Source organism: Dipodomys spectabilis, unplaced genomic scaffold, assembly GCF_019054845.1.
Source record: "Dipodomys spectabilis isolate Male_0828 unplaced genomic scaffold, ASM1905484v1 ptg000078l, whole genome shotgun sequence".
Lineage (NCBI taxonomy): Eukaryota > Metazoa > Chordata > Mammalia > Rodentia > Heteromyidae > Dipodomys > Dipodomys spectabilis.
This window is the reverse complement of record NW_024870755.1, coordinates 2,732,660-2,743,292: the sequence shown is the minus strand read 5'-3', so window position 1 is coordinate 2,743,292 and position 10,633 is coordinate 2,732,660. Positions and strand designations below refer to the sequence as shown.

Genomic DNA, 10,633 nt, shown 5'->3' with positions numbered 1-10,633 from the left:
GTTCGTCTCTCTATGATCCCTTGTAACTAAGATTAGTTTTGCTCCAATAAGTCATTCTATGCTGACAGGATAAGATATTCTGGTTGGTCTGTTCCTACATGGAGCAAGGGTAAAGGGTCAAGGACACATTTGTGCCAGTAAGACTTCATTTGGGAAATTTTAAGCTGGAGAAGTTTAGAAGTAGCTATTAAGCAAGGCTTACTTTGACTCCATTAGCTCCACAAAGCTAAATCAGTTAATTAATAAGTACTTGAAAAGTCATCACCTTTGGACCTAGCTATAAAGTATTATCAAAGTATTATCAAATTTCAAATGAAAAAGACTTAAAATAGTCATAGAAAAAAATTGCAAATGTGAGCAATCAAACAAGCAATATAAGTTTTTTTCCACCATACACAGAATTTTACAGAAATAAGATAAATGGCAATTTTGGGAACAATAAGGTTTCCTTGTTACAAATAGGCAACCAAGGATATATGCCTGTCTTAAGATTGCATCATTAATTACTTAAATTTACAGGATACTACTTGGTTCAGCATCACGTCTACCTGAATTAAAATACAAAGATTTACATGGCTCTTGCACAAGGATGATATGAAAATTTGGGAAGTATTGAATATTTTTCATTCTTCAGATGCAAGAATGAAAAGCAGTTATTAAAATGTTGATTACAAATATACAAGTGTAATAATACATGTAATTCATAGAAACAAAAGTTAGTTTGACATCATTCAATCTTCACCTTTTTAAAAAGGCCTTTACATAGCATAACCTTTATAAAACTTTTGAAATAACATAACATTGTCATTTTATCCCAAAGAAATAAAATGATATAAGGACCTAGGAATTAAAGGAATCTTAAACTGTTTCTATATCGAATGCAATCTGAAAGGACACATTTATTAATGAATCTATATATTATAAAACAATTTCGAATTCAAAGTACTATATCTAGGAGATAATGAAATAGATTATGGTCATTATACAAACAGAATACTAAATATTTTAAAATATACTTTTTTAAGACAAGCACCAGAAATATCTTTAGTTTCTGCACTACTCATTTCAACAGATCAGTCAAAATTATTTCTTATTAAAAAATCACAAACTCTACAGAAATCATTATAGATGTATACAAACAACTCAAGTATATTTTGAAATCAAAGTCAGGCAATTCATTTGGAAGAATATCATGGAATCCATGAATTTTTAAAGTAAGATATTGCTGTTGCTTTGTATTGTGAAAATATTTTGTATGGACACATAGGATGGACTGGAAATTTTGAAATTTAAGAAACTTAACCGAACCATTAGGACTGAGGAGAACAATATGTACAGCTTTCCAAAACTTCAAAGAGGTAGTGATACATATTTATCCTTTTGGCAATATCAAATGCAGTTTCTTCCAAGTTGTGCTTCAGACCTGGTTTGATATAATGATTCACCATAAAGAGATCCAGCGTATCTTTGCTATATCTATTCCCAGCAGCAAGATGCAAGGGGGTCAAGAGGCCTTTAGTTTGGCCATTGGTATCTGCATCATGATGAAATAAAGAAACCACTCTGGTATTATTCCATGTATAAGTACTGTGCATGGGTGTCCAGCCATTCACAGTTATTACATGAATATCTGCCTTGAGCCACCAACTCATGGACAATGTCTAAGTTTCCACTGTAGGCTTCTCGATGTAGAGGGGTATACTCATTGTTATCCCTAGTATTCACATGAGTGGCCTTTTGGAAAGTAGTCTCTGCACTGTAGTAAGGCGATTATTTTCATCAGAACAAAGACGAAATTTACCTGGATCCTATTCCATTTTTTTCTTGCAATTGATACCATTTCTCACTTTTTCATCTTGTTCCTCAACTTCATCAGAATTGCCTAACCAGAGAATTTGAGTGCCAGTGAGAATGAGGTGTCCATGTATTTCCCCAATAGTTCACATTGGATGAACTGGTCAGAAATATCCAGTGAATTTTCTTCATCTGTTTTTTCACTATTATTTATTTTCTCTTTTTTCATTTTTACTATTCTAAATTATTCTAACTGGAGAGTAGGGAATTTGTAGAGAGCAGAGGAAGATTTTCCTCCGTATTCAAAGGTACAGACTGAAAATGAGGACCAGTGGTGTATTCATGTGCAGCTTATTCTAGGAATGAGAAAATAGGAAATAATGCCTTCAATGTAAATGAATTGGGAAATGGCAGAGCAGAAAGTGAAATGATGCAACCAAAAATATAAAAGCAAAATAAATTAGGATAATTATGGAGCAATCATATTACCTATGAGAACCATGAAAGGGAGAGAGGAAGAGAGAGACAGATGTGCAATGATCTAGCTCACCACAAAATCCATCCCTCTGATCAAAGTATAGAGCAAATAATTTTATTTTTTTAAAGAGAATTTAATGTCAGATATTTCCATTGTTTTTAATTATATTTTATTATCTTAAATACTTATACCACGGAATTTCCATTCAACAAATCAGTTTTTTTAAGTATAATGGACCTTTATATAACTTTTCCACAGCCTTCCAAACCTCACCCCACTTTAATTTTTCTAGTTTCATACTATCTGCATTGAATATTATACCTTCACTCTCTTCCTCCATAACTCTTTTTATTCCTTCATTTGACTTCCACTCACATGTTCCAAGTGATATTTTGCTGGTATTCATTTTGTTGGATTAAAGTTCAATTTCATAAGAAATTACACCTTTGAAATACTCCTCTGCAAATAGCATGCTTTGGTTAATATTTTTTGTAAACTTGTATAAATTTCTAGCTTCCAAATATGAGACAGAACATGGGTCCTTTGTGTGTCTCGCTCTGACTTAGTTCACTTAATATATTTTTATATCTCTCCATTTCCTTGCAAATAATTTAACAGTCTTCAAAATGGATAGGTGCAATCCAATTGTGTATATGTGCCATACTTTCTCCAACCATCACTCCACCAAAGGGTATGTGGGCTGTTTCCGTAATTTGGCTACGGTGAATAGTGCAGCAGTGAACATGGTTGTGAAAGTGATTTTACTGTAACCTCTTGGAAGAATTCATCACTACCTTTGTGGGAGCAATCCTCTAGCCAGTTTTTCAGAATAAGAACATCCCTCCTTTCATCTTCATCAGAATGTATTGCAAGTCGTCAAAAGCACATTTCCACCTACAGGTCTCAATAAGCTAAAACCACACTGTGCCTATATGCTTTCAATACATTTTTTTCATATAATTTATTGAGAACCTTCTATAAACTTTCCTAATGTGGGAATGAGGGACATGACAGAGTAAAAGTAAGAAATATGCAATTTAATTAGCTATGATCATATTTAAAATCATTTTCAGCTATAATTCATAGCCTCAAATAATATTATTTTAAACTTTATTGGATTACTTCATGAAATCCTTAAATTATAACAGGTGAGTTAAAAACAAAGGCAAAAAGTGTGGTTTGATTTTGACACTCATGTGTGAGGTTGCACACCATGGGCAAATAGATGGATTGGAATTAATAGCTCTTATCCATTTTGTTAACGTACAGATGGTTTTCCCAAACTGATTCTCGCAATTCATATTGCATTTAGCAACAAGAAACATGTGATAATTTCCTTTGTTTTTCTCCTTATTAACTTTTATTTCCATTTTATTTTATACTGGATGATTTCATAAATCTACTGTAGATACAAAAATATGTTAAAATATTTCTATCCGTATGCATTGATATATACATACACACATATATTACACAAGTTATAATGATAATGTATAACTTCAGTAACTGTACAATTTACTAAATTATTAATACTATCGACGGCTCATGCCTGTCGTCCTAGTTACTCGGGAAGCTGAGATCTGACGATCATGGTTTGAAGACATCCTGGGCAAGAAAGTCCAGGAGCCTCTTATCACCAAACAACCAACAGAAAATCAGAATTGGAACTGTGGCTCAAAGTAGTAGAGTGGTATCCTTGAGAGAAAAATCTCAGGGACATCATCCAGGCTCTTAGTTCAAGAAGTACAATCTACCCAAATAAAAGCTATTTAATTTACACCTATGTAAGTAAAGTATTTCCATCACCCAAATGCACAACCATGGCATTTGCAGGGTAACTGTTTTGTCTGAAGTACCATAAAACATTTTCACTTAAGTTGAAAACATTGCAACATGGGTTCATTCTATCTCTCTCATGCATTTTTCTACTCAAATACTCAAATCTTACAATTATTCCAATTATTTAATATCATTGCTTTTTACTTTAATACCCAAATATTAGAGTTTGAATTGAGTGTCTTGTGTCCCCTAAATCAGTGTTCTTACCACTTTGTCATGTCCCCAGCCCTAAATTATTCTGATTATTTTTCAGATACTTGTGTATGACCTTGGGCTCAGTCCACGTTATGTTATCCTTCCTGGAATTTAGAGTAACAGGTGCATGGCATTGTGTAAAGATCTTTCTTTCCAGTCTGGGCTTTAACCTCTATCCTCAAAAGAGTTGACTCAAATGTAGTGAGGATTTTCATAAGCTTGTCATAGGTGATGTGTTTTTAAGTCTTTGCATTTCCTGCAGGTTCTTGAGTACTGAATTAATCTGATTTCTTGGGTTGTTTTGTTTCATTTGAATGCATGTGTTGGGTTGTTCCTCACTTTTCCTTTTGTTTCTTTCAATCAAGTTCTTACCTAAAATGCTGAGAAACCAATTCTTCTTTTTCACGATAATCAAGGTGAACATGACTTATTCCAAAGAAATTTCAGTAATATTTAAACACCTTCCTATCTATGGATGGTATATAAATGATAAATGCTGCGAAGGGTCTTTTTATTTTCACAGCAGTCTTTGTCATACACAGACAGATCATAAAATATATGAAGATAATAAAACTACAGATGCAAGCAAAGAGAAGAAAAACCTATTATTAATTGTTTGAAAGAGGCTTCAATTCTAGTGAAAGAAATACGTTGATTGATGTAGGATTTCTCAAATTACATTGCTAGGATGAAGCTAAAAAATCATCTAATTCTACAGAATTGAGGGAGAAGAATCAAACTCCTGAATAGTTTACATTTGGGTCAAATAAATCATGTTTCCAAAAAGAGAGTTGACTTTTGAGAAACATGATGAATTGTAGGTAAGTAGGTGCTTAGCTGCTTTTGTTAATTTGTAAACTAATACAGGGAAATAGATTACTGCAAGGTAAAAAAAGAACTTCGCATTGCAATACTTATGTTTGTGTGTGTGTGTGTGTGTGTGTGTGTGTACACATGCACATGTATACACGCACGCGCATGTGCAAGTGCTCATTCATTCATCATCTCTATGCTTCTGTGACCTAGGATATTTGTTTACCACTTGAAACATTGTTCCACTTCTGTTTTTCTGGAGATAATCGCATTTATTTTCATGATTGGACTGGCTTTGAATAATGGTCTTCATATCTCAGCCTCCAGAGTAGCTAGCTAAGCTTATTCAGCCTCCAAGAAGCTAGTTAAAATTGGGCCTGTCCTCAATACTTCACTGCTCTTTTATTCTTGTCCTGAGGTGTTCACATGCGTAAGTCATATATATGTCTACTTGCTTTAAGAAATACTCTTACTGCTTGGTACCAGGGGCTCCCATCTGAACTCTTAACTACTTAGGAGGCTTGAGAACAGAAAGTTTAGTGGACTTCCTTCTCAATCTATAGCGGGGTGCATTGGATTATTTCCACCATCCTGCACTATCTACAGGTTAAGATTGGAAGGACTACAGAATCCAAGCCAGTCAAGGTAGGAAGCTAGACAAGTTAGTGTGCAACTCGTATGCCATTGATAATGGGAAGGCTAAAAAGACAGATCACATGCATGTTCTTGTGGAAAGGGAACCTTTATCCTAAAATTAACCACTGATATGACAGCAGTCTAACAAAAACAATACCCCAACTTGAACACAATTTCCCACAACCAAAATAAGTATATACTTTAACGTCCAAAAACTTAGTACAATCTGCTCTTTGCTCTCATATCACCTTCATCTAATTATCATATGATGTGACAGGATAGTTTCTTCATTAAACTTATTATATATTTAAAAAGACTTAAAAAATTCTTTCTCACTTATTAAGTGCAAACAAATGGCAAATTGCCTCATTTCTTACATATTTGACTACCACTATAAATTCATCTTATGATTATTATTAATAGTAATATATTCTGATTTATTAATTTACTTTGTAACAGTTTTTAAACTTTTGGTTTCTCTGCTGAAATTGAAGTATTTAAATAGTATCATCAAATTATATTTGGGTTCTTAGGGCAGTTTTTCAAAAAGTTTTTAACCAATTGTTTCTAGTAATTCTGTTTTTTTTTTGGGGGGGGGGGTTCCGGTTGTGGGACCTGAACTCTGGGCCTGGGCGCTGTTTCTCAAGGCTGGTTCAAGGCTAGCACTTGAACACTTGAGCCACAGCACCACTTCCAGCTTTTACTTTTCTGTTTATGTGATGCTGAGGAATCGAAGCCAGGGCCTCAAGCATGGAAAGCAAGATCTCTACCACTGAGCCACCTTCCTAGCTATCTACGAATTCTTAATTGGTATATTATTTAGTTTATTTTCAATTTCAATTTAATTTTATTGTAAAGGCAATGTACAGACGGGATACAGTTACATAAATAAGGTAATGAGTACATTTATTATGGAAGGAGCATTGTTATCTCTTCCAATGATTTTTTTGCACAGTCAAAAAAAAATTACTGATGCTTTTCCTGTCGCTATTGACCAATGGGTACGGTTCTTTCTTTGTTCATGCATTTTTATTATAAAATTGATATAGATAGGGCTTACAGTTACTTAAGTCAACTAAAGAGTACACATCATTTTATTTTCTAAATTTCAAATTTTGAACTTAATTATATTCTATTGGGTAATTCTTTTTTCAGAGTTGTAGGATTAGTTAATTTAGTTTTGCATAATTTTAACACACGTAAATTATTCAGACATATATTTTGCTTTCAAAATAGTTAACATGTGAATATTTAAAAATTATTTTCTTAAATTTTATATGGTTGGTGAATTTAAATAAATTTATTTTCTTATAGTTCTAAACGTATTTGTCCAGGTAACAAATACTGTATTTTCAAGAAGCATAGACTGTATTAAAAAAGGCTTCATTACATGTTCACTTTTTGGAAATATTTGTACTTGAATTAAAAAAAAATGTTTGACCTGGGCATAGTGATTTGTGGTTTCCATTTTCTAACTATGGTGGGAAGTGTAAATAGGTTTTGTAATTCGGGAGAGACTGAGAAACCATGAGACCTTATCATAACATTTCCAGAGTGGAATGATTAGAGATATAGCCATCCCAGGCAAGATATAGAGCGCCTGGTTATCATATTCTAAATCTTGAGTTAAAACACCAGTAACATCAATCTTTTGTCAAAATAAAAGGATACATGTTTCAAAATGTTTATTTAAAAATTGTTTGCAAATGTCTCATGTCTTTTATTTCTTAATTTTCAATTTACTTAATCTATAAGAATCCAAGTATCTTGTGAATATTTTATTTCTACTAACTTTTAAATAGTATAAGCAATAATATGATTTCATATTTTATAATACTTTTACTGTTTGTGATATTTTCCTCTGTTTAATATAATAATAACAATATTCCAGATGTGTGTATCTGGTGTGTGTGTGTGTTTGTTTATGTGTTTTTGTGTGTGTGTGCTTTGTTTGTACTTTGTAATGCTTGGGAGATCACAAAATTGCTTCACATATGTTAGGCCAATGTTTTACCACTGAACTATACTGTCTAGTTATTATACAAATTGTGTTTTAAGTTATGACTTTTAAATTTTCATTCCTAATATGCCATTTCAAAATTATATATGATAAAATGTGATCCATCTTCTATCCACGTTAGCAATTGTTATTGTCATATTTTCTCTTATTTCATTGGAAATTAATTATATTCCTATTACAACTTTTTTTTTACATTGTAACAGCTCTATAAAATGCCTTATTTTCTATTTTATTTTTTCCATGTTTTCTGACTTTCAGTCCAAACTATAAGGTGGATTAAAAAGGAACTTGATTCAGGACACTTTTTCTCCTTCTCTTCTCTGAAGTCTTTCTGTTTTTTGAAACAGTACCAATGACATACAGCTCCTATGTGGTCAACCATTCTTCCCCCCCTCTCTCTTCTGCAGTACAGCTTAAGTCATTACCATTCAGCTTTATTATGCTATAATGTTATCTAAAACTTAACTCATTCCTAAATTAATTTTAGTTGCATTGATCAATCTCTAAAGACATTTTTCTATATATAATATCGGGAGTTTGTGTTTTCACAAGGTGAGAAATATGAGTGACTATCAAACATCTATATAACTCTGGAGAATATTGGTCCACTTGCTCAATAATCTCGTATGTAAATTCAAGGAATACAGGTCAGTCAGAACCATCTTGTAAAATGGTGTAGCTTGAGCATTCATACTAGCTTTGAATCATATTACCATTTTTAGTAAGATAACATAATTTTACTATAAGAGCAGAGGCATAGAAGGTAACAGATTTTTCAAAAATAAATTCTTAGTTTTATGGTCCACAGATTTTGAAAAGGATGCTATGACATTATGAAATAAAAACAGAATCTTAAATGGTTGTATTGGCACTATTGCCTCTCTAGATTTAAAGAATGTTCTGAGACTACTACCTCAATCCTTTGATTGTTTGTTTGTATGTTGATCATGGGGTTTGAACTCTGGGCTTGGGCGCTGTCCATGTGCTCTTCAGCTCAAGTTGAGTACTCTACCGCTTGAGCAACAGCAAAACTTCCTGTTTTCTAGTGGTTTATTGGTGATAAGGGTCTCATGGACTTTCGTGCCTGGGCTGGCTTTAAACCACGATCCTCAGATCTCAGCCTCCTGAGTAGCTAGCATTACAGGTGTGAGCCACTGGCACCTGGCCTACCTCAAACCTTATAAAGAATGATTATCAAACTAAATGTGAGATGTAAAAACCTATAAAACATAAATGTAAAAATTCATGACATTGGATCAGTAAAGGTTTCGAAAAATTTGACATGGAAAACATTAGTGGCTAAAGAGAAGCAAGAACTGGATTATATCAAGTGATAACGTTTCATAATTCAAAGGACACTATAACAGAAATGAAACCATAACCAACAGATAGAGGGCACATATTTGTCAATGCTACAATGTTAATGCTACAATGATTCTTAAACTTAAGTATTTTTATGTCTTCTAATTGTATATAAATTTTTTTCCTGAATAGGATATTTCTTTAAATAACATATGTAAATTAATAGTCAATAGGAGGAGCATATGAAATAAGCTCCTCTTTAGTGTCTAAGAAATAATAAAGAGAAAACTCACTAGTATGATCATAATATAAAAAGAAGATGCAAAATATAGTAATGCATTTGTGGAGAAATTGTATACTTCTCATAGTGATCGATTTGTATAATACTGCAATCATTTAAGCAAACAAGTTTTCAAGTCTTCAAAAGGTGAAACAGAATTGTATAGGATCCAGGCATTACACTTCTATGAAAGTATTAAGCAGAAGTAAAAACCTTTTTTGGACAGAGAATGTAGTTAATTGACAGTGAACTTGAATAGCATGTGTGAAACCCTGGAAATGATCCCCCAAAACAAATTTTGAAAAGACACACTATAGAGGATGTATGCTGGGCAAATTCTTGTAACTGAATTTTAAATCTATTTCAATGTCTGTTCTAAAATTTACAGCATTTCTATTTGAAGAAATGCAAGTTTGTGAAAATTAGGCTTTGAAAACCTATGAAGGTACAATTCATTTCCAAAGCACTAAAATGTATACAATAAAAGGAGATAATATATTGTAAGTGAATTGCATGTCAGGAAAAAAAAACTTGTTAAAACTTCTTCACACAAAATTCAGAATTGCTAAAAAGATGGTTTTGGTGCTGGATAAAAACTCTTTGTAAACCTCTGCATTTAAAACAAAGATGTGATTTCTGTTTATTTTGAGGGTATTTTGTCTGTTTGAATTTATACAGAGATAACTCAATCCAAAAGTATATGTGATAACTGGAATACCTAGGAATTATGCATCGCTTCTAAGTAATTTTATATTATTTTTAATTTCTATTGTGAAAATATTGTACAGAGGGGTTTTTACAATTACATGGGAACATAATGAGTACATTTCTTATCAAGCACTCTAGCCTCCTCCTTTGTTTCCCCTTCCCATCCCTTTCTATCCTTCCCCGCCCTCCCACCCAATCCTCCCCGCTACCCCCACCACCAAAGTTGTAAAGTTCATTTTTAGACATAACGACTTCTACATCTCATTGTTGCAATGGGTCCACCAGTATCCCTATTTTTTCCCATGGTTTCCCTTATTTTCAATATCTAGTATATGTCTGAGTCAAGCAGAAAAGTTCAGATAAGGTGATGTTACGGAAATGAACCTTAAGATATGTATTCAAATGTTTTTTTTTCTTTCATGCGATTGTTTCTAACACATTTATAAGATTGTTTCTTTGTTGCTTTGTATGTCCCTCCCCCACAGTATAACCCCTGCTTTCACTGTATTTGATGTCAGTATAATTTGTGGAGGGGAAGGAGAAAAACTTCTAAGTAACTGACAAACTT

At 32.9% G+C, this 10,633-nt stretch overlaps 1 pseudogene; it reads left to right on the top strand.

Moving 5' to 3' along the window:
• The first annotated feature begins 527 nt into the window (after positions 1-527).
• LOC122110492 lies at positions 528-624 on the top strand (annotated as a pseudogene).
• The last annotated feature ends 10,009 nt before the right edge of the window (positions 625-10,633 follow it).